The following is a 25,467-nucleotide window of genomic DNA, read 5'->3' on the forward strand; positions in this document are numbered from 1 at the left end:
TCGGAAACTGCACAATCATGTCTTGCCTTGAATGTCTCCCAAAACTGCATAGTTCTAAACAACGGCTCCCATAGTCTGATCTTGACCTCCTTTGGAAAACTGTGGAATTTTCAATGCCAGTGCTTTCTACTGCCCACACTGCCTCCTTAGAAAAATTACACAATTCTTCCTCCTAGTTGAGCCCTCTCCCGTAGATGTCATTGTTGTCCTGGACTGCTCAAATCAGCCTCCTAGTGACCTCTACACAATTTTTCCCGATAGTGCCCCAGATTCTCACATCCCAGCCCGATTTGTGCTCTGTGCAGTCTCAGTACATTGTCCTCCCTCCTGGTCACCCGGACCGATCACGAAAAACAATGCATCATTGTAGATTAGGGTATTTCTGGATTTGATGTTGTATCGTCATGAGTGATTGCAGAAGTAGATACATGAATGGAACATGGCACAATAATGAACATGATGAAGAAGGAGCACATGCTAGAAGACTTGCTCGCAGTTGGATGAACATGTGAAGAATACCAAGTAGCAAGCGAAGGAGATACATACACATGCATGAACCATCAAGAAAATTCCAATACTTTCAAATACCCTACACACTTCATCATGTGGAGGTGAATATATTATACACCAAGAGTATACTCATCAACCAACAACATAGAATCTCGACACTGGCACCACAGTCGACATGTTCATGTCAGTAGTGTCTTGTCGAGTTGTGTCATGAGTCGTCTTGGCCACGTCACTACTTTGGGTCATCTTGTTGTAATAAATGTAATGTAACGTGGAAGTCCAAGAGACCCATGGATGAAGTTTAAGAGTCATGTAAGTTGAAGGGTCATGTAATTCGAACAATCATGAGGGAAGTCAAAGAGTCACAAGGGTCAATTTCACCCTTGGCTATATATAATCCCTCATTTGTACATGCAAAGGACTTTTCACCTTGTCTCCTCCCACATATCCTTGAGAGTTTGTAGTCTGTTCTTTGAGGAGCGATGAGTGGATCCAATGTCCCACTATTGGGGCTAGTGATGTATGGTGTACATATGTGTCTTGGATCTTTCACTTAATTCAGAAGCCTGTGCCAACACGTTTTCACACATGTATTGTATTCATTTGTAAAACTATTCTTTGGACGCTTGTAATGCATGTTGCTTTAAGTTGTACTAAGATAGTTGAACTATTTCGGTTGTTTTAGTGCATATACTATTGGAAATGTGTTGTATCAATTGTTATCATTAGCCCGTCCATGTGGACTTCTCCGCCAGACACGACCATTGCACTCATGTGGACTACTCCGCTGGGTGTTGTATGTGCTATCCGTTCACCTTAGTGTTTATGACTTCCACATCCATGTGGACTACTTTGTTGGAAGATGAAAAAATATTGTTGTGTTGTGTCTATCTCTTCCTAAGTTTGGACTACTCCCTCTTGACCTGAGACTCACTTCCACCCTCCCCCTCTATAGTGAAGGAACTTAGACACAAGTTACACTAAGCACTCACCAGGCACACATACCTAGCTATTTGAAGACTAAGTATAGTACTCGCATGTGTTGACAAGAAATAGCTAAGGAATATGCTTAAGATAATGGAAATCGGGCCATCATATCGAATGGGATGCCTGCACCAAACAGTGTGAGGTCTAGTTGGGACTTCATACCAGGGAGATCGCCTAAATGTTGGCAGATCCAACACCATCAACACAAGCATAACACTCTCATGTGCTGAACAACAAGAGCTAAGGAAAATATCTAAGATAATGACAACTAAGCCATCGTACCGGACGAGACTCCTACACCAAATGGTGTGAGTTCTAGTTAGGACTTCATACCGGGGAGATCCCTTGAATGTTGACGGGTCCAGCACCGTCAATATTTCTAGCACTAGAAGGAGGGCCAGATCACAAGTTGACTCCTCAATGTCTATTTTGAATCTTCCCACATCTATCATGTCTTATGTTACACTTCATCTTCTGAGATGTATGTCTTATGGAAATGACTTTGAAATCCTGGAGGATTTATGGAATGACTTGTCACAATACACATTTAAAGGTGAAGGCGAAACAACTTGGCAGAGGCATAGTATTAACTTTGCCAAGATATGTAACATCCTTGAAACCCATGAGGATTACATAATCTGCACATTTTCCACATTCACGCTTCGTGGGCACCCATTGCAATGGCTTTTCACACAACCTGAAAAATCTATTCTCTCTTTTTTTCACTTTGTTATAGAGTTAGATTATGCTTTCGATAAGTTTGACTGTCAAGCACTTAATAAAAAATTTCTTGAATTACAGAAAGTCCCTGATGAATCCTTGGCGCAATTATGGGATCTCTTTCGTAATCTCGCATTTCAGTTCTGAGAGGATGAAATTGATTGGAAATTTCTCAATGACATATTTCAGTATCTTCTTCACATATCTGAGAATCCTGCATATCTTAGAATCATTCAAACTGACCCCAGCATACCTCGGTGTTAGAGCTACTAAATCCAAGGCGTACATGGTTGTTGTCACAAGTGACTTTCCATCCTCATCTCATCAAATAGCTTTGGCCCCATAGTGTGAGGCGGGAGAATATGTGCATCTATCTATTGAACTGTCACATCTTCCCACCTCAGTTGCTCTTGATTTCTGCACAGATTTGGCTAGAAAAACTATTGGTTGTCACGTGGAATTGTTTCCTCTACCTTTGTCATCCACCGAATTATACTGTGTTGTGTTCTCCCGTTCTAAACTCCACATCTTCTGTTCACAAGGATCAAGTTGTTGATGGAGTTGGTGTTGTACAACCAGCCTATGCTATCATTCATGATGAGTGTGTGGGGGAATCTAAAGAAGAACCCATGGTGAAGGATGACCTCCTTCTATCGACACCTCATCCATTTGATACTGACATCCCTTGTGATTCTTCCATTTCTTCTTTTCCCTATTAAAACTTATCACCAGATGTTTCTATTCCAATCACTCATAGGACACACTAGATGTCAATCTGTCATTGCATTGTGGTGAGCACACATCTTTCTCTGAAAATCCACTCAATATTTCATCTGTCATTTCTGAAAACACAAAGGGTGAACATCCTTGTTTCTCATCAACCCCTCTGCATGATTCATCAGATTATGATGATGTCAATCAACATCTCGAATTTTCTAATCATGGTTGTCATGATATCTTCACTCCTTCATTCGATCAAGATGTTGATTCACTTGTTGTTAGTCTTTCTATGCCACTGGTCTCCGATAATCTACGTGTTGATGAAATGGAGACCCTTCAAGCGGTCGAGGGACTTTAGCCTGCGCTGATGGTTATTTCAGGTCCTTGCTATCCTAAGGTTAGTTCCACTTCTAGTCAGAAAATTGTTGAAACACTGAAGGCTTCTCATCACTCTCCCATGTGCATTGAAAATTAATCTAGTTCATAGATTTCTCTTTCTCCACCTGAACCACACAATCTCATTGCTCACGCATTGGAGGAATCATACATAATGAGCATGCTTATAAAATGAAAGTTGTCTTTCTTTCTCATATTTTCTCATTTGTCACAGTCTAAAGAGTCTGCATGCAATGTGTCCCATCACCATGATATGTCTGTAGAATGCTTATCCTGCATTTTTACTCCTTTATTTTTTGTGGAAGCTTTTGAACTCAGAGCGTGTTGGTCTTCACTATTGTATCTTTCTTATTTCTGGTTTACACATTTATCTTTCTTATGAACCATGCCTTTGCCAACATGAGCTAGCCAATGCACTGGTGGCTGCATTGGAAATATCACTTTACATGAGTAGGCCTATTGGGATGGGGTCCCTAGGGGTAGAATTGAGTTAACTTAGTCAATTTTGTTGTAAATAATTTTGTAAAATATTTAAAGTCTTCGCACAATGTGGACGTGGAGCATGCAGATAAGTAGGAGTCAAAGGGGTCTTAGCCCCTTATTTTTGGTTAGTTTTGAAGACTCGCCCATGAGCCGGGGGCCATGGTATTGTATTAGGAAAGCTATCAATAGTTGAGTCTTAGAAATTCTTAGAGATAAATTTGGATATAGAATTAGGTAATAGTTTTGTTGTCTTGGGAAAGAGCTAAGGTAGGAAGTCTCTGCTTCCTACGCTTAGGTAGAGAACGGAAGGCTCCTGCAGCTATGTGCGCAGGAGGCCTGGGTAGATTCTGCAATTAAGTGCGCAAACCCCTGCAGCTGTGTGTGAAGGGTAAGAAGAGTTTGTAATCAGTGAATTGAAGATCAATAAAGGTAGTTATTGAAGAATTACTGAGTATTTCCCTTGTATCTGTTCATATTATATGTTGTCGATTAATTATATGTTTCTGAAATATTGAATGAATGTTGTGCGAATTAACTAATTTGTCTTAATAACATATGAATTAAATGGTTATCCACTTCCACGAAGTTAGAAGATAATTCTCTTATGATTTCTAATAAATTAAGTAGATCTATGCGAAACTCGATCTATGGTTTCTTGTTGATGCGCGAAAGTAGGTAAATCAATTGTGTAAGGTCCGTAAGGACTAATTGCGGGCTTTTGCGAAGGTCTGGAGACCGGTTAACCAAGTTAGAGTAAAAGAGTCCTAGAAGTCTATCAATATGCACAAAATCCGATCTAAGGCACTGGAAGACATCACACTAGTCTCTAGATGAAGAAACTTGGTTCTTGCATCCCTCAATACTGATTCGGGTGATACTACAGTCTGCGCTACATGGGTCATTGTTGAAAGGGCCAACAGTGTAGGCTTTTGATGGTTGGCACAACTAACTCTGAACGTGGGTCAAGACCCTCTAAGCCAACAAATGGTTTCATTGATGGGACCAGGACCTTCTTAAAGAGATGTGTGATGCTGCATCATTGGAATCTGACTAAGAAAGAGATTGAAAAGTGGTTATATTAGAAGATTCATGAGTTTGTAGTGCAAGAAAATGGGAATCCACCCGTGTCAAAGGACGATTGGTTGAATAGGTATTTGTATACAAAGGTACACAAAATTTTCTTTAGTACTTTTCCAATTGAATTATATGATTGGTTAGCTAAATGGGAAGACAGTCAAGGAAGGTGGAGGCTCGATAGTTTTATAGTGTGGATGCCAGAATTGGTGTGAATATTAGATACATTCGATAACAAGATCGTATGGGTTGTCGATCACTAGCTTGATCAAATTCTGGGAGGATTTTTTACTGAATTTGCAGTAGACACATCAGTTAGCTATAGTGAAGCGGAGCATAAATTCTTCAAAGGACCGTGAGGTAAGTACATCAGATCATTAAATACTTGGATTAAGATGTTATTGTGTGAAAAGTAGAAAATTCCATTACCTTGATGTTCAGAGCTACGTGAAATGGAAGGTTCTTTAGAAATCATGAAGAATCAGGTCCAGAGTATAGCCCATTGATTGGACCCCCTTCAAGTGACAATGAAGGGGTGGTGCAGACTACACTGCGAAGTGCTATTTAGCTAATAACTAAAGGTGTCTCTAGAACGCATCATCCTTCCACTCCACCTCCACCTCCACCACATACCCCTTCAGCCATACCTCCACCTCCAGCCCTGCCATTCAACATGGCGAATGCTATGAAGATTTCGATCTTCAAGGGCACAGGAAGTGAAGGTCCAGAGCAATTCTGGTTTGTTGCGAACATTGTATGGAAAATGCAGAAAATCACCGATGATAATATAAAGAAGGCATAGTTGGCTGCCACCTTGCGCGATCACGCGCTAACCTGGTACATTAGGTATTTTTGTGGCAATCTTCATGCATCGTTAGTAGAAACTCAAACATCTTTTAACAAAGAGTTTAGTAAGCCTAAATCTGAGGCACAATTGGTAATTAAATTTAAGGAGATATTGATGAAGGTTGAGGAGACACCTTGGGACTTTGATCAGAGGTTGAAGTTCCAGATTAGACAGGATAACATGCAAATCTCAGATACCCAGCATCACGATTGGTTTATCGCATCACTTTTGCCGCATTTAAGAATTGATCTATCACAGTAGAAGATAGCAACACAGGCCGAGGCCTTGGATATCATGATGAGGATGCACGCATCACCTATCCAGGATACGAACTTAGGGGTACAATAGATTCACTCACAGTTAGCGAGCCTACACCTAGAATTGCAAAGTTTAAAGAAAGAAAGGGAAACTAAGCCAGAAGTATGCACAGAGGTTTGGTGTTTGAAGTGCAAGGACCATGGGCATGATAAAGATCATTTCCCAGTCTACGTAAATTACATTATGGGGGGGGGGAGTCTCCCTCAAGCCAGAAGCTCCAATGGGGCCAAGCATGGGGGCTGTGCTATGGTGTGCCATTTGTCAAGTTACTAGAAAACATGCGATGGATAACTTCCACTTACTTCAGAAGTTCGTTCAAACACCCCAACAGTTGTTCTATAATTTCTGTAAATCTCTGGGATATGACGAGTGCCACTGCGAAAGCTATGAGCTAATGATGGAAAGAACCCCTACTTACCATATGCAAGCAGAAACTCGGCCCCCAGATCAAGGCGCAGGAGGAGCACGCAGTGGTTTTCAAGGCTGAGGACAGGGACGAGGAGGAGGACCTAGTAGAGGTCATGGTCAGGTCATCTGCTACAACTGTGGACAGTCAGGGCACTTCGCGTGAGACTTCCTGAATCCTACACACCCTTCGTGTCAATACTGTAGACAATTTTACCATGCCATAGAAGAATGTTCATTGCTAATAGCCAAGATGCAAGAGAAGAAAACACAACCTCAGCAGCCTATGCAGAATTTACAAATGATGAGGGTTGAGCCCCGTGAGGAAGATCATAACATTAATATTGTACTTCGAAGCATTATGACAATGGGAACAAATAAGGGTACGCAGCCTGAAGAAGATGGATGGGTCTGCAAAGCTCCTAAGAAAGAAGTTGCCTTTGACCTCAATCGCGCTAAGGAAACATTCATGGAGGCAAAGAAGAGCTTTGTTGAGGCCTCCACCTGAGGAAGTCAGGAAAAGACACCAAAAAGCAGTATGGCACAAGAGGTTGACCCTTCCATACTCACTACATTTTTGGAGACCTGCATGAAGTTACTGCACGACAGAAAATCTGTGGAGGGATTGCAGGACTTAATATATAAGTGTGCTAATAAGGAAAAGACTCCTTCAGAGTAGTGCACAGTTAGAAATATTGGTAAGCATAAAGCGCGAAAAGGATGCGAGATTCGGCTAAAAACACAAATAGGCGATTATGAAATGGATCAGTTTATTTTGGATTTGGGGTCCGATGCGAATGTTGTACCAAAATAGATGTGGGAAAGGATGGGGAGACCTGTGCTGCAGTGGTCTCTGATTTAGCTCAGGATGGCGAATCAGTAGAAAATCTTCCCCATGGGACGATTATATGAAGTCACGGTTGATATTGAAGGTGCGAGTGCATTAGCATATTTTGAAGTTATAGAAATTGTTGATGACAGGAATCCCTACCCGGCGCTCTTAGGAATGGACTAGACTATTGGCATGAATGGGGTTATTAATTTGAAGAAGAGGAAAATATCGTTTGAAATAAATTCGCTAAAGGTTATAGTGCCATTGGATCCTGTAGAAAGGGCACGCTCTACTAAACTAGTTTGTGATTATGTCGAAAGTGACAATGAGTTGGATCAAATCTACAAGATAACAACACAAGATTAGGATTGGATTAATCCAATAGCAGATGGAAGGATCACATGGGACCGGGAGAGTTCCTGCACTTCTGACTCAGATGAAGAATTAGAGCATTGGAAAAAACATTTACATGAAGTCACTATGCTGCATTTCATCGGAGGTAAGAAAGTTACCTTATTATGATGATTTGACTAATGTAGATATGTTTCTAGATGAATTTGAGTGTGAAGTTCCTGAAGACCACCATTTTCAAGAATTGGAGTTGGCACAATGGTGGGGTACACATAAGGATAATTTTGCTTGATGACGAGATTACAGGAGGATGATGAAGTTACGATTTGGGCATACTAATACAAGAGTCACTGAGAAGTATAATGGGAAGGATGATCTGCACGATCACCTGGAAAAGTGGACTAAGGCATGTGGGACGGAACCGTAGCTAGTGTGGCTACATATATTTTTTCGTACCTTGGATACACTCCCCCCTAAACTGGTACCTCAAAACAGAGTTCCGCCATGGCACTGTAGAGTGGGATGTATTTAAGGAGGGATTCTTATTTACTTTAAGCTTCGAGGATAGATTTGCAAGCATCGATGAAGCGCTTCAAGAAATTAAAGTGGTTACCTTCAGGACACCGAAGGAACCTATGGAATGGATCCAATTAGCTTGGAGCACCCAGCTATGCCACGCATTGGAATGCTATAATGTGACCGCTGAAGAGGGTGAAGAAGACTCGAGAAATATCAATATTCCAGAGATAGAAGGGCATCGTGAAGTAGAGGGACCACAAGTAGGGAACCCAGACATCTCCGCACCTTTGAAAACTAGGCAGGTAAACATTGGCACTGAAGGCGAACAGAAGTTCACAAAAATTGGAGACTATTGGCATGACACTATAGTAGACAAGGTTGCTGAGAAACTTCACGAATACCAAGATCTTTCCCCACTATGTTTTCAGATTTAAAGGGCATACTTGGTGATTTGGGCATTATGAGGATCACATTGAAGCCAGATGCGAAGCCTGTTAAATAGAGGCCTTATCTCCTTAATCCTAAGTATAAGGAAAAGATTTTCCAAGAGATGGATAAAATGATGGAGGTTGGCATTATAGAACCAGTTGAAGAGTCTGATTGGGTGAGCCCGATGGTAGTCCAAGAGAAGAAACAAAAGTGTGAAATAAGGATCTACATAGATTTGTGGAATCTTAATGATGCATGTTTTCATGATGAATTTCCAACGCCGTTTACAGATGAAGTGTTAGACAATGTCGAAGGCAAGAGGCCTATCTCTGTCAGGAGTTCCACGTGAACTGCCGAGAATCCCAAGAAGAAGGCATGCCCTTTCATTATGCATGGCTTCTCTTGTCTATTGTATTAGTTGCATGGAGGTTTCTGGAGGACAACCAATTTCCTCCACACAAGTATGATTTTCCCGAGGCAGCATGGTTTTCCTTGCTCTAGTCTACGAAGGATGCAATGTGCATCAAGGAAATGGAGGTTTTTGGGTCCTAATGGATATGGACCTTCAGATGGTGATCAATCAGCGACCAAGTTTGTCCCTAACCTTGTTTGTGCAATTAATAACCTACGTGGAGTTCAAGGCTAACTTTCACAATGTCTCAATCCACGCGTGAAAGGACCAAGAAGGAACTTGGCATGTGTTGCCTTACTTAGTGTTTGAGATGAATGTGCAAGAAGTTGTAGGGTATTTTCCATCAGAGTGGCATGAAACTAAAACACTAGAGGTATGAAATAGCAAAGGTACAGAAGTGGAAGGACACCGCTCAAAAAGCTGCACACGACTTGGCTGAACAAAAGAAAAAGGAGTCTGCTAAGGCAGCCACAGAGAAGGCACGTGTAGAGGAAGAGTGTGCTGCTAAAGAGCAGGTAGAGAAAGAACGAAAGGATTCCGAGGAGAGTGAGAAGTCTGCTCACATCATACTGATGAGAAAGAGCTATGAGAACAAGGAGGAGTTGAAGATGAGGAGCAGAACACTCCTTTCATCTTGAAGAAGCGCGAGCAGGAACAGACGGGAAGACAATGAAAGAAGAACAAGTCTAACAAGCAAACACATATTGATCCCATGGTATTGAAAGAAGGTGATCTCAATGAGATCGAAAACAAGAGACAGGACACAACTACAGAAGTTCTACAACAATTTGAGTAGAAATACATGCAAACTCTAAGCAGCATCTAGAAGGATCTGCATGAGCTGCAGATCCAGGCCAACAGGATTCAGGTGGGTGTCAAACATGCGAGCGGAGCGGAAGTGAGCCTGACACAGGAATGTGGCATAGTAGCTGATATTTATTGGATTCGGGATCTCAAAGTCATTACTATGCCAAAGGGGTCAGTCTGTGGGGAATCAGACAAGGATCACGTTGTGCTCAACACAGTGAAGGATATGGGGCTGAACCTTGCCACGCTCCCACTCCTGCCCCTCCCACCCACCGTCACCCCCCCTGGGCCGCACCCTTCCCCCACCCGGGTGCCCCACCCCACCCACCGACACCCCCCCCCGGACGCCCGCCCCCTGCCCCCCACTCCTCCTCTCCCTATCGTGGGTTGGGCGCCGGCCGGGGGCGGGCTGCGGGAGGGAGAAGAGGAGGGCGGTGGAGGGAGGGGGGAGGGAGGAGTGGGGGGTGGGGGGCGGGTGCCCAGGGGGGGGGGGGGTGCCAGTGGGTGGGGTGGGGCGCCCGGGCGGGGGAAGGGTACGGCCCCGGGGGGGGGCGCCCAGGCAGGGGGAAGGGGTGGGGCGCCCACGGGGGAGTGGGGGGAGGGTGCGGGCTGGGGGTTGGGGCCGGGGGTGGGCGGGCACCGGTTGGGGAGGGGGGGATGGGTTGGGCAGGGCGCCGGGGGGGGGGGGGGGTTTGGGGGACGAGGGTTGTGAGGCGCCTAGGTGGGGGCGCCAATGGGTTTGGTGCGGGGGGTGTGGGGCGTCCCGGGGGGGAGGGGGGGGTTGCAGGGCGGGCGCCTAGGGGTTTGGTGGGCCGGGGCCGGGGGTCAGTGAAGGAGGTGGAGGGCGCCCCGAGGGGGGTGGGTGCGGGGGGCCCACGGGGGGTTGGGGGTGGTGAGAGAGGGGGCTGAGGGAAAGATGGGCGCAGGAGGGGCGAGGGCACCTAGTGGGGTGGGGGGAGGTGAGAGGGGAGTGAGGGGCGGATGGGCGCGGGAGGTTGAGGGGGGAAGGGGAGGTGAAGGGGGTAGTGAGGGAAGGAGCCCACCCCGCGACACCACGACGGCCCACCCACGGGTATTGAGCGATTGAGTTTGATCGGGCCCACCATGCTCACGATGGATGTAATTGTTATTTTGGCTCAGAAAAATTATTAATTTAAAAAAAAATAAAAAATTATTTTTCATTAAACTAATTTAATATGAAAATTTTAAAGGAAAAAAAATTAACTTACCTTTCAATTGCGAGAATTCTTCGGTGAATATGTTGTTGATAGCGATGTAGCTACTCCACAAATTCACGAGTCTTTCAACGATTTTCAGAAAGCCTGGATGTGATGTGAGTAATAGTGATAATGAAATTTTAATATATAAGTGAAATTACGGAGATGTTTTACCATACGGTTAATATGGGATAATTTGTTTTAAAATATTATAAAGCGAATATTGTAGAATTGTTTTACAACGGGTTGAATGTGGGATAATTTGTTTTAAAATATTATAAAGCGAATATTGTAGAATTGTTTTACAACGGGTTGATGTGGGATAATTTGTTTTAGAATATATTATAAAAATTAAAAAAAAAAATTCAATTGTTTAGTAAATATTATATACTTTAACTATTAGAATACTTAATCTAGAAATTGTAGTTTACAATTTTAATTTTAGTGATTTATTTCATAAAAAAATTTAGTTTACATTTTTCAATAAATTGTAGAATAAAATAATGAAGGTAAATAAATCTAACAAACTTTTTGGAGAGAAATATTTTCGCGAAAATTTTTGGAGGGAGATATTTTCGCAAAAATTTTTGGAGGGAAATATTTTGGAGGGAAAGTTTCATTCTTTAAGCTATATAATATCCTTAGGAGACTCCATTTGTATCATTCAACATCTTCTTATTTGAAAGGGATGGATTTTTCTGATAGTGAAGTTTCGTTTTATACACCATCAACATCTTCATCGCATAACAACTCTATTCATATTGATGGATATAGCGGGAATTCTTCCACTATGAATAGAAAGTCAATTCTTCCACTTAGTCCTGATTCTAAAGACTATGAGAGCAGCACTGATGAAAGAGGGGATGGAGAATTTCAAATAAATAAAGAGTCACAGATTCCACTTAGTCCTAATTCTAAGGACTATGAAAGCAGCAGTGATGAAGAGCATGATGGTGAAGTTCAAAATAATGGAGTGTCACGATGTCCACTTAGTCCTAATTCTGAGGACTATGAGAGTAGCAGTTTTGAAGATCATGATGGTGAAGTTCAAAAGAATGGAGTGTCACGGTGTCCACTTAGTCCTAATTCTGAGAACTATGAGAGCAGCAGTTTTGAAGAGCATGATGGAGAATTTCAAAAGAATGGAGTGTCATGGTGTCCACTTAGTCCTAATTCTAAGGACTATGAGAGCAGCAGTGATGAAGAGTGTGATAACGAATTTCAAAAGAATGGAGTGTCAAAGTGTCCACTTAGTCCTAATTCTAAGGACTATGAAAGCAGCAGTGATGAAGAGCATGATGGTGAAGTTCAAAAGAATGGAGTGTCACGATGTCCACTTAGTCCTAATTCTGAGGACTATGAGAGTAGCAGTTTTGAAGAGCATGATGGTGAAGTTCAAAAGAATGGAGTGTCACGGTGTCCACTTAGTCCTAATTCTGAGGACTATGAGAGCAGCAGTTTTGAAGAGCATGATGATGAATTTCAAAAGAATGGAGTGTCACTGTGTCCTCTTAGTCCTAATTCTAAGGACTATGAGAGCAGTAGTGATGAAGGACAGGATGATGCACTTAGTCCTAATTCTAATGAGTATAAAGGTAGCAGTGACAAAGGACAAGATGTAGCATCTTCAATAAGTAAACAGTCACATTTTTGACGTAGTCCTAATTCTATGGACTATGAGAGTAGCACTGACAATGCACATGAAGAAGAATATCCATTAAACATCGAGTCAGATTTTCCATTCAGTCCGAATTCTAAGGACTACGACAGTAGCACTGAAGAAGCGGAAGATGACTTAGAATATCCTCCAAGTCAATATTTGAAAAGCAGAGCTGATCATAGTGTGGATAACATTCCTCTTAATGATGATGAAAAGCCTTATACAAATGATGATCCAATGATGGAGATGTTGCCAAGAAATATTGTATCGAGGAGTAGGAGCAGACCTTTTCATATCAATGCAAGTTGTTCTAGTTATACAAGGGGTAGAGCAGAATATCTGACGAGAAGAAGTTCTATCAGTGCTCTCATTTCAAGTGAATGTTGCCAAAAAGATTGCTTGAAACATATGGATTTCAAATTTGCATTAGAAAGCAGGAAGAGATATTTGTCAATGAATAAAAGCATGCAAAATTCATATTTAGTTGGGTGCATGCAATCTACATTGTCAGGTTATGATTATCATATTGGGACTTTATTTATCTGTAGAAAAGCTTTCAAAATGTTTCATTTGATTGGGAATTTTCGTCTCTCGAGAATTCAAGAAAATTTGGAAAAGGATCCCACATTTTATTCAGAAGTACGTCATAAAAGACAGTTTGGGCCATTATCAAATACTGTAATGTCATGGATGAAAGATTTCTTTTCAAAGCATGGAGAGTGTATGCCAAATAGAGAGACAATACATATTCCAGATAATTTTTCAAGACGAGAAATCTACAACTTATACAAAGAATATGCAGAAGGTGCTGAGGGACATGGCCAGTTTATTACATATCAATATTTTGTGAAAGTATGGAAGAAAGAATTCAACAATGTCCGTATTCCTAAGAAGACAAGGATGGGGATTTGCAGTACATGTGCTTCTCTAAAATAAAAAAGGGACAAATGTGAAGGGTCAGAAAGAGGTAAGCATTCATAACTTTAACTTTTAAAATTGTATAATCATCAACTATGAAAACATATTTCTTAATGAATTTCTTTTATGTTGTGTAGATTTAATTGTCAAAGAACTTCAGGATCATCGTGAACAACAAACAAACGAAAGGAAGAAGTTGTACAAGCATCGAAAGAAGTGTTATGATAATCCAAATAAATATTTGGGTTTGATAATTGATGGTATGGACCAGAAGAAAACACTTTTACCACATTTTGTTCGCACACCCAAAAATTTACAGGAGGAAAATTTTATTCAGTTTCACTTGGTCGGTTGTATGGTCTTCAATGGGAAAATGTTGCCAAGGGTGTACTTCACAGCTCCAAATATTCATAATGATGCAAATCTTACCATAACCATAATTCATGATGTGATTTCTCATTGGTCTGGTACTCTTCCTGAAGTTTTGTATCTACAATTGGACAACACTTGCCATGAAAACAAAAATCAAGTTGTTTTTGGATACCTAAACATGCTTGTTGAATTGAGAATTTTTCAAAAGGTAAAGGTTGGTTTCCTTCTTGTTGGGCACACTCATGACCATATTGATCAGATGTTCAGTCGCTTTTCAGTCAAATTGAGGAGGAAGCAAGTTGGGAGCTTGCCATCACTAATTGAATGTCTTAAGAAATCATACATGCCAGAGCCTACTTTTGATGTGTTTGAAGAAACTGTTGACATGCGAAGGTTTATTCTGGGATCATATGGTGATGGGAAATGCATTGAACAACTTAATGACATTAGCTTCCAACATCAATTTCGTATCAAAAAGATTGATGGGAAAACACTAATATGGGGCAAGAAGTATTCAAATACTGCAGAATGGGCACCATCATTAGGTTTGAAATTTTTGAAGTTCATTCTAGATCATCCAATATTTGCATCAAAAATATTGTTATTACAATCAGTTGGTGAAGTTCAGAATGCACGCAGACAAAATAGAGATATAAATTATTCTAATTGCCTGGAAGAAATTAAAAAATGTATTAGATATACATATGAGTACTTTGACATTGCTGATTCAGTTTGGTGGGAGTCATTTTTCAATAATCAAAGTGATATCATTTCAACAACAAAAAATGAAGATATACCTTTGAAAAATCCATTTATTTGGCCACAAAATGTGTCAAATGAACATGAGAAAGTAAACATTGTTGAACAACAACAATCTCAAGGTATTATTAATTCTTCACAGGCAACGGAAAGAGAGATGTATATTGGTTCCAGAAGATCTTGTGCACAACATGAAGCCATGGAAGACCTTTATAGGGGTTCAGTATAGGATATTAAGGAGGGTTGCATGATTGCAGTGCTAGCAGATGGAGATCCCAATGGCTATCCATTTTGGGTTGCTAAAGTTATAAAGGTCTTTACAGAAAATGAGGATGTTACAAGTGTTGAAGTACATTGGTATGCCAAAAATACACGCCCATTCAATGGTGTTTATAAGCCAGAGATGGTAGTTGACAAAAAAAATGGTGAAAAGAGAAAAAGAAAGGGTACAAATATAAATCGCTGCTGCACAGACATATTAAAATTGGAGGATGTTGAAATACTTGTTTATGACTTCAATTTAACAAAGAGAGGAACTCTTCGCTTCAAGACGATAGAGATTCTGAAAAGGTTGTTACTAGAAGGAACAGTGTTGAGATGGGAGTCTGCTGAAACCAGTCATAGATCTAGAAGAATTTTGAAACCTGAAGTGTTGGGCATGCATGTGGACTCAGATGGGGCACTAGTTGATGAAAGAGAAGAATATGGAACATCTTCATCAACATCCAGTCACTCATCTGAAGATGTGAATTTTGATGGTGTGCAAGAAAATATGAGTGATTTTGAATAATTTTTTAAGACAGTTTATATAACTGATGTATGCATCGTATCTTGAAATAAAATTAATGATTTCCATATGGTGTTAAATGAAAAGTTATGAGGCATTTTTATATTGTTGGATTATATGTCTTCGTTATGATAATTTTTATTGTTTAAAATATCTACAATGCAATATTAAATTAGAGATATAATGTATGTTTTATTCAATATACAAATAATGACTTTTGAATTCATTTAGTGATGTAATTCGTTCATAATGTCATGGTTTTTTAATTTTATAGTTGAAAAAAATTCAATTTCTTTTGTATCTAACATGTTATGGTTGAAAACATGTTGAATTTATACTTAGGAAAGAAAAATGATATTCGACCAGAAACATTAATGTGTTTTTTTCCTCATAAACGACTTTGTTTGGCACATAAAAATTTGGTTTTACTAACTTTTTTTAAAAAGTTTGAAAATTGACCCTAAAAAAAAATCATTGTTCCAGTATCATCACTTTCATTTTGAAGCTATATTTTGCATGAAAATTTCATAGTAAATTTCGTAGTCACTGCCATTTTTAAAACATGTTCAAAATTGACCCCTAAAAAATAAAATGATCGTTCCAGTATACACATTTTTCATTTTTAGCATTGTTTTTGATGTTTTTTTGAGGTTTTTTGGCCAGAGTTCCCATTTTGAGTTTATAGTTCCTGTTTCAAAGTTCACATAGATAACTATGTAGTGGTTTCCTCTATTGTCCTTCCCCAGCTGAAACCCACTATCTTCAAAAAATGCACAGTGTTGTCCCTCAGCTGCCCAGCCAACACTTCTCTCCCAAAATGCGCAAAGCAATTAGGAAACCAACACTACTCTCTAGAAATGCGTAGAGCAGTCAGATAGCTAGTACTGTTCTCCAGAAATGCGTAGAGTAGTCTGGCTGCCCTGCATTCAGAAACTATGTAGATATGTCCTCCCAGGACCCATCACGCAGCAGTGTCTTGCATCTCAAAACTATACCGTGTTTTCCTAACTGTCCAATCTACCTTGCACTCAGAAATTGCGCAAAGCAGGCAGTAAGCCATGTTCTCGAAAACTGCATAGATCATCCTGGTAGCAGTCACTGTCCATTGAAACTGCGCAGATCTATCTCTTAGTGATTACAGGAAAATATGACATGCTATATCACTCTCAAGGAGTTGAGGAGAAGGAAAAAGAAACCACGTTATGATAAAATATCGGGACCTCATGCAAACTTCGTCGAATGCATGACCATCTCGAGCATAAGTATGGTAAGTAAAGAATATATTTTGAAGTACATATCTCAGTGTAGCTTGAAGGAAGACTTGCCATTTTCATATCATTCTATCTTCAACAACATGCATGTTTGTAGGGACAAAGTAATTTCATGTGTTTCCTCTACGTGTCTTGCTTCCTTTTCGCTTGTTTGACCAACTTACGTCTTTGGCATGTTGATTTCTATGTCATGCTTGTGACCTAGTTCTGGTAATGTCAAAGGTTTGTCTTTGTGTGTTTGGGTTATCTTAGCTATGCGAATACTGTCTCACTCACACACAAAGTTGTAAACACTATTGCACAAGTGTTGTCATGGTCGTCTAAAGACATATCTCAACTGTCGCACTTGTCGCTCTTAACCTTTGAGTAAGTCTCGTTGAGAACATATTTGTCTTGTTGGTTTGAGGTGTCTTGTCATTGAGTTTTTCTAAGTTTGTGATCGCAATGTCATTTACGCACAAGTTCACTTGCTTTCACATTTAGTCATTTTTCTTGAAAATTTGTCATCCGGACAACCCTTCTTCAACCGGACCCTGATCTCAGTGACCTTGCACTGTTGCCCAGAACTGCGCAGAGCTTGAGGCTATCCTCAGCGCATCCTGTACTGCACAATTCCTGAAGTGAGACAACTTACGATCTCCCATAAATGCACAAAATTTGTCCAAGAACCCAATCCAGTCTCAGATTCCCACAAGATCACCCACCAAGCCTCCCACTGGTCAGCCAGAAAAATTGACCTGAGTTATGACCTAGGGCTGTACCGATCAGCAAAACTGTGCAGAACTTGTCCAGTCTGATTGCCCTGTAGTGCCTGCAGAAACTATGTAGACATGTGGGACAAGCCTATGTTGCACATCACTACACTGTCCCGGGAAATTGCGTAGATATGACAGGTAGGCTTCGCTACTGGCCTGCTTTGTCATTAGCCCATAAATTGCATAGAGTTATATATCACCTACCCTTTTACCCCCTTCTCCAATCAGCCTAGAAATTGCACATATCTGTCAGGCAGGCTTACCTGCTGGCATGCTTTGCTCTCACTCATAAAATTGTGCAGATGTGTCTGTCATTTTCCCTTATGTCCCGCTTTACAATCAGCCCATAAATTGTGCAGTTATGTCCGGGCTCGAACTGTCTCCCATAATTGCGCAATTTTGACTAGCAACTTCTGCAGCCCAATCCTATCCTCCTGTGGAAAACTGTGCATATTTTCCTACTAATGCCTCCTACTGCCCACACTATCTTCCCTAGAGGAACTACATAGATTCTAGCTAGATGACCTGCCCAGTGCTCCCCTTGAAAATTGTGCATATTGGCCCACCAATTCCTCGACACTTGGCCTCGCCTTCCTCCCAAAAATGTGCAATTCTGCCTCCCAACACAGTTTTTTCCCACAGTTGTCAATATTGTCCTAGATTGTGCAAATCTTCCTCCTAGTGACATCTATGTAGTTTTTCCCGATAGTGCTCCAGAGCCTCGCATCCTAGCCTGAGTTGTGCTCTGTTCAGTTTAAGTGCCTTGTCCCTCTCCTGGTCACCTGCACTGAAATGAAAAACAATGCATCATTTTAGACTAGGAGATTTTTGGATTTTATGTCATCTCGTCATGAGTGATTGCAGGAATAGGTACATCAATGAAACATGGTGCGATGACGAATGAGATGGACAAGGATCACATGCTAGAATAATTTCTCACAATTGAACGAATGCACGAAGCACATCGAGAAGCAAGTGAAAGGGACACATACACATGCACCATCAAGAAAAGACCAAGACCATCGAAGACCCCACGTACTTTTACATGCAGAGGTGAAGACATGTTAGATCGAGAGCACACCATTAATAAGCAACACAACAGCTCGACACACACACACCAATGTCAGCCAGTACATGTCAGTAGTGTCATGTCGAGTTGTGCCATGAGTTCTCTCGGCCACATCACTACTATGAGCCATACTTGTTGTAATCAGTGTAATGTAAATTGGAAGTCCAAGAGACCCACAAATGAAGTGGAAGAGTCATGTAAAAGTGAAAAGACATAGGAATTCAAACAGTCATGAGGGAAGTCGAAGAGTCACAAGGGTCAATTATTCCTCGTTGGACATATATACCCGCTCATTGTATGAGAAAAAGAATTTTCACCTTGGCTCCTCCCACATATCCTTGAGAGTCTGTAGTGTGTTCTTTGAGGAGCGAGGAGTGGCTCCAATGTCCCACTATTGGGACTAGTGATGCATGGTGTACATATGTGTCTTGTATCTTTTCTTAATTCAGAATCCTATCTCAGGCCACCATGTTTTCATGCATGCTTTGCATCCATTTGTAAGACTATTCTTTAAACATTTGTAATGCATGTTTTCTTAACCTATACTAAGATAATTGAACTACTTTGGTTATTTTAGTACTCATGTTTTTGAAGATGTGTTGTATTGTTTATCACTACTGCCCCGTCCGTGTGGACTACTCTTCCAGACAATAGACATACCATCTTTGTGTTTTCTTGGTTTTAATGACCGTCACCCCCATGTTGACTATTCCATTGGACGGTGTACGTGTTTTCCCTTGAACTTTGGTTTTCACAACTGCCGCATCCGTTGGATGCTGGACAGACCCTTGTTGTTGTTCATGTGTGTTTCTTCCTGGGTTGGGACTATTCCCTCTCATCAAGAGGCTCACTTTACTCCCCCCTTTTCGACAGTAAGAGAACCTGGACGCAAAGTTACATTACACACTCACCAAGCACACTCACCTCACTTTCTTGAAGTTACAAGTGTAACACGTCTGACACTCTAATGTGCTAAACAACAAGAGCTAAGGTAAATCTCTAAGATAACAACAACCAGGACATCATACCGGTTGGGACTCCTACACCAAAAGGTGTGAGGTCTAGTTGAGACTTCATACCTAGGAGATCCCCTGAACGTTGGCAGGTCCAACAACATCAACACATTGCTATTCTTATACTATTTATGCAGTTTGGTTTATAAAATTTGGTATCAAGAGTATATAATTCTAGGGTGTTTCTCATTTAACTAAGATATATCAATTTTTTTGCTATAACACTTTTTGGTAATGTTTTAGACTTTGAAATATTCAAAATTTTGAAAAGAGATAATGAATTATATGTAGAAAAAAATTACATTTTCAATCATTATATTTTATGATATATATCTTTTAGAAGTAAGAGTTTTTTTTACTAGTCTTGAAATTTGTCTCAAATGAGCCATTTGAGAATTTTTTCTATCACCATTTTTTAGTGAACTTTCAGAATGTGAAATTATCAAGAGTTTAAGAAGACACATCAAAATAATAGAGGATGCAATTTTAGACTCATAAAGCCTCAACTTGTTTAAGTGTATGTATGTATGTATGTACATTGCATATATGTCTAGGTCAACTAGCCAAACAATTTCCAAGTTAGGGTTTGAAAGGTATATAACTTACAATTGACATAACATTTTATTAGAAGATCTATTTTTGGTGATTCAAAATTGGTAATAAAGAAAAAACACAAGAGCATTATTTTTTTTTAAATATATATAAAGGTTATCCAAAATTACTACATGGAATAAACCTCTATAAGGCTCAAGCATGAGTAATGAATATATTGACGAGATGCATAACCAATTACCGAGAATGTAAACCCAATTTAAGAAAAAGATAATACAATGTTTAAAAAAAAATTAATTGTCACACCTGAAAGAATTTGTTAAAGGGTATATGGATAAAAAATGGAGAAATTACAAAATTTCATGGAATAGAAAATGGATAAAAATAACAAGAATATGGAAAATAAGATGTAATAATTGGAATAAAAGATGGACAAAAATAAGGAACAAATAGAAAATAGGATGGATGAAAAGTTGGAACAAATGAGATAGAAATTTATGGTCAAGATCATACAAGCCCTAGACAAGAGGGTGCATAAAATTGATAACGTTACTTAAGTGACTCATGAAAATAAAGGTAGTATTCATAGTTAACAACTTTCTAACAGTAAAGAGTAAATATTTGTCAAATGGATTTAATTGTAATATTGGAGTTACTCGTAAAATGGTTTCCTAATCTTATGAGCCTTTCCTAAGTGGAATTAAAGAACTTTGATGTAACAGAGGCCATTACATGGGTGAACCAAATAGAGAATACTTTGAATTGCTTAATAATATAAATGATAAAAGAACAATTTGCTTAGCAGCTTTGTACTTTAAGAATAAATGTTATCAATGGTACCATTGGCAGTTAAAAGTAAGCCTCATTCTTACCATTATGCTTGAGGTTTATTTACAAGATACTTGAAGAAAAATTGGAAAAGTATGGTAATGAGATTACTTTAGTCAATTGAAAAACATCAAGCTTTTAGGTGATTTTGAATGTTATAATTTAGAATTTTAGGTATTAAACATAACAGTGGGTAACAAAAGTGATGGAAACCTATTGAATCTTACATGGGAGGTTTTAAAGAAGACATTAAACATGAATTTTCCATTAAAAAACAAGAAATATTATAGAAGTTATGCAATTTTCTCATCATCGAATTGAAGCCAAGAATAAGGTTACACACAAGTCTATGATTGTAACATATGTAGGAAGTAGAGATCATTTTTGGGTTCATATGACAATGACACCTTATCCTACTCAAGTATCGTAGAAGGAAATGGAGGGAAAAAGAAAAAATCGAATATGTTTTCATTAAAAAAAAAAAAAAAAACATCACATATGTCAAGAAACAATTACTCATGTTTAAAATAATGATGAAGAACTTGTGAAGTTAAAAAATTGGGAAATATATGCTAAATTGTGCATAATATTTATTTTAATAGGTGTGAAATATATTCTCAAATACTCGTAGTTTTTTTAATGACTAAAACCCTTATGATTGTAGGATACATTCAGAAGAAAAAGGTCATAGTTGTTAGTAACTCTAGTAGTATGCAAAACTCATTAATAGAATATTAATAGAGTGCCTAATTGTTTTTTGTTTCTAATGAAAAAAATGAAGTTTGGTGGAAAATGGGGCGAGTATTGATTATAGAGGAAAATTCCAACACATTAAACTAGGTATGAGATAACATAACTTAGAAATACCAATGTATACAATTCTCATTCGAAGAGTATATGTTGTTCTAGATATTTAATGGTTGAGAACAATAGGTACAATATATACAAACTATAAGGAATTATTCAATAGATTTGAATTAGAGGGAATTAACTATGATATCAAAGGGTTAAATTCTACACCATCATAAGTGATTAGCATAATGGAGAAGCTCCTAGAAAAAGGGTACTAGGGCAGTTTTGGTTAGATTTTATTTTGTGGAAGTAATGTAGGAAAATGAAATTATTCTAGAGGAATTATAATGTACCTTGGAAAAGAATTATAATGTATTCCAAAAAATTCCTAAAGGTATAACTCTATGTAAATTCCATGGACATCGAATTAAACTAATACATAGAAGTAGTCCTCCTAATAAAATGATTTATAAATATCATCATCAACAAAAGGGCGAGATTGAGAAAATAGTACAAGACATGCTAGATTCATGTTGGAAACAATGTTAATACTGAGAGGGGGCTGAATCGGTATTAGGGCTACTTTAAACTTTTTATGCCAATTTATAGTTTCTCATTCAAACACAACAACCATTCATGTTACTAGTATCAACACAAATAATCACATGAACACACACATCATGAATAACATACACATGGGATAGAAAGGTTTAATGTGGAAACCCTTGTGGGAGAAAAACCACCAAAACTTATTTTGTATTTGATGTAAATATGAGCTCCTACTCTATTACATCAATCGATTTGTGTTACACTACTCAAAGGAAGTACTACCTCCATTTCATTGTTTGTTAGCACCCACTAGCAGGAAGAACCAACTCCCTTCATATGTAGACACCTAATCAACTTACCAGAAGCACCAATTGAAGCACCAAATCATGGATTTATTGCATGCACCAACTTCCTGAGGCACCAATGCTCAATATTTCTTCATATGCCCACTAATATGGAAGCACCAAATTCATGTATGCAGGTTCTAACCCACAATCAATAAGGAAATAAAGTTATATGTCCTTGGCACTCATTCTTCCTTGTTTCAACTTTTTGTTCTTCTTTGAAACCTCTTTGTTTTCCTCTACCTTTAGCCCTATAATGTTTCTCAACAACCTTCGTTCATACTCAACATCATATGCTCATACGCAACCCTTACAACACTCTTCCCCTTACACGTTCTGCAACAATATACTCTCATTTCTCGACCCCTTAGTCTTAGCAACATACTCTCAGCTCTCGACACCTTTTATTCATTAGGCATATAGCAGCTCTCAACCTCTCATAGTAGCAAAGGCATCCTCTTGGCCCTCCCTACTACATAGGCACACTCTTGGCCTCTATTTACAACATGGTCACACATGACCTTTCTCCTCAGTAGTGCACACACACAAAGCTCTCCACTTAGATCAGACAACAATGTTGCACTCCCCCCTTTGCTCAACTACAATCCTAGACTTTGTTTAACTGAAACATAGTAATTGATGTTGTCTTTGTCATCCATGACTCTACTATTCACATTTCCCAATTGTATTCTAACGCATGGTCATCCATGTTGTTAATTGCATAAAATTGCATGAACAATGCTATTGCATTAAACATGAGGATGAGCACCTGAGTGTTTCTCATACTGAGAATTAATTCTCAGTCAAACTTTGAAATCAAAAAACTCCTCCATTGAGTTTAGTTTGTACTAGCATTATGTCTTTTCAGTGCTCAAGCTAGACACTCCATTCATTTTCTCATCTCATTCTCCTACTTGTTGTATCATTCTCTATATGGAAACCACATCTGCAACACGCATCAAAGTCCTTAAAGTTCATATTGTACATTTGTACATGGCTCTTTTGGACCGTGATTAGAGTTTCTGCACTTAGCCATCTTTTCCATTTAATTCTCCTTAGTGTGCAAGGAAGATCAGATGGCTCACTTCTATTCAAGACATTACCATTAATTATTTTGTGCAATCATGGTCATTCATGCTCAGAGGTCCTAAAATATTTAACCAGTTGTCAAATCATCCATACCTGCATAATCACCTTATGGTGTGTAGCCAAATTGGTGTATCTACCCAGTGCCAGATATGACACACAATACCCAAGAGCTACCGATTCATTCAAACTCTACGCCTTTGAAACTATGCCCCACAGTGCTGCATTATAATCCCAAAGGGTTGTAATCCATGTGGTTGACAATGTTTACTGCAACAAGCCCTTGGTCATTGATAACACATGAAACTGTCGCTTAAACATTCACTGGGCCCCAATCGTATGTATATATATATATATATATAGATATGCCACTAGTGAGTTGGAGCCTGGATTCCCTCATGCCCGTATCTTTTTCTTAAATATGATTTCTTAAGACTTATGAGTTCATGGGCTTCTAGCCTAGCCCACTTGCATAACTTAGCACCTTTACTATTTTTTCTCCACAGGACCATGTGTTGCGACCTTTGACTTTCCATCTAGGCATTGACCTCTTTGTTGGTTTGCAGAGAATTGATTCCCTTTATAATATTTCACACCCCTAGTTCTCTGTCGTATATATAACCTTGTGCCAATGCTTTAGACATTCACTAGGCCCCATACATATACATATGTCGCTACGAAGTTGGATTCTAGATGCCTTGGTGTTCATATCTCTTTTTAATATTGCTCCTTAAGATCTTAACGACTCGCGGGCTTTCAAGATTGTCCCACTTATGTGAACCACTAACCATCCTTTCTCCTCTTCCTTTGTTCTTTGTTATTGGCGATTTTAGGCTTGGACCATCTTACACTTGTCAGCCTCTAAAGACCTCTGCCTGGAGGCCTCTAAATACTTCTGCCTATCGGCGCCACTACTATGCCTAACTCTTTGTTGAAACTAATTTTGGGCTATATTTATTATGGGTTCCATCAATTAACAATCCTGATGATGAACCACAGAGGTTGGTTCGAAACATCGATTCCTACAAACATGAATGTGATGACTTCCGAAGACAATAATACACAAAATACAGATCGCAGAAGCCTCAAATCATTAATTAACAATCCATTAGCTCTTGTTACCTAGTAGCCCAGTTCCATGTTATCTCGTACCATTTATTAATTGATCTTCAGGTTTCCCAGATTCTGACCCTTTAGTCAATATTTGTTGGCTTTCAACTAGCTTCTAAGCTTATGATCTCCTAAGATTCTAGGCTTCCGGGAAATGTTCCTCCTACCTCGGATCAAGACTATCCTGTAACACTTATAAATAAACTTTCGAGCTTTCGGGCTATCGGGCAGGAACTACAACTTTGAATTTGATGGTCCTTACTTAGATTGGCAATAAATTTTGATCTAGCAGGCCATTTCTAGACTTCAATACATCGTTGGTGTAAGGTCTTACCTTACCAACCATCAATATTATAGAGAAATATTGAACACTAAGACTCAAAACGTGATATTTTTTTGTTTATATTTTTGTTTCCAACTCCCAAGACAAGCCCAAAGCCAATGTCTCACTCAAACCCCAAAGAAAAACTACCAAACAACAACCATCACTTGATCCTCAAGCTCAAAAATCATATTTCAAAGAAAGAGTCTTTAGTGGGATGAATAAATATCAAACTTTATGAGCCACAATTTCC

Source organism: Pinus tabuliformis, chromosome 2_1, assembly GCF_031772625.1.
Source record: "Pinus tabuliformis cultivar Carrire ecotype Pingquan chromosome 2_1, CPIR1, whole genome shotgun sequence".
Taxonomy (NCBI): domain Eukaryota; kingdom Viridiplantae; phylum Streptophyta; class Pinopsida; order Pinales; family Pinaceae; genus Pinus; species Pinus tabuliformis.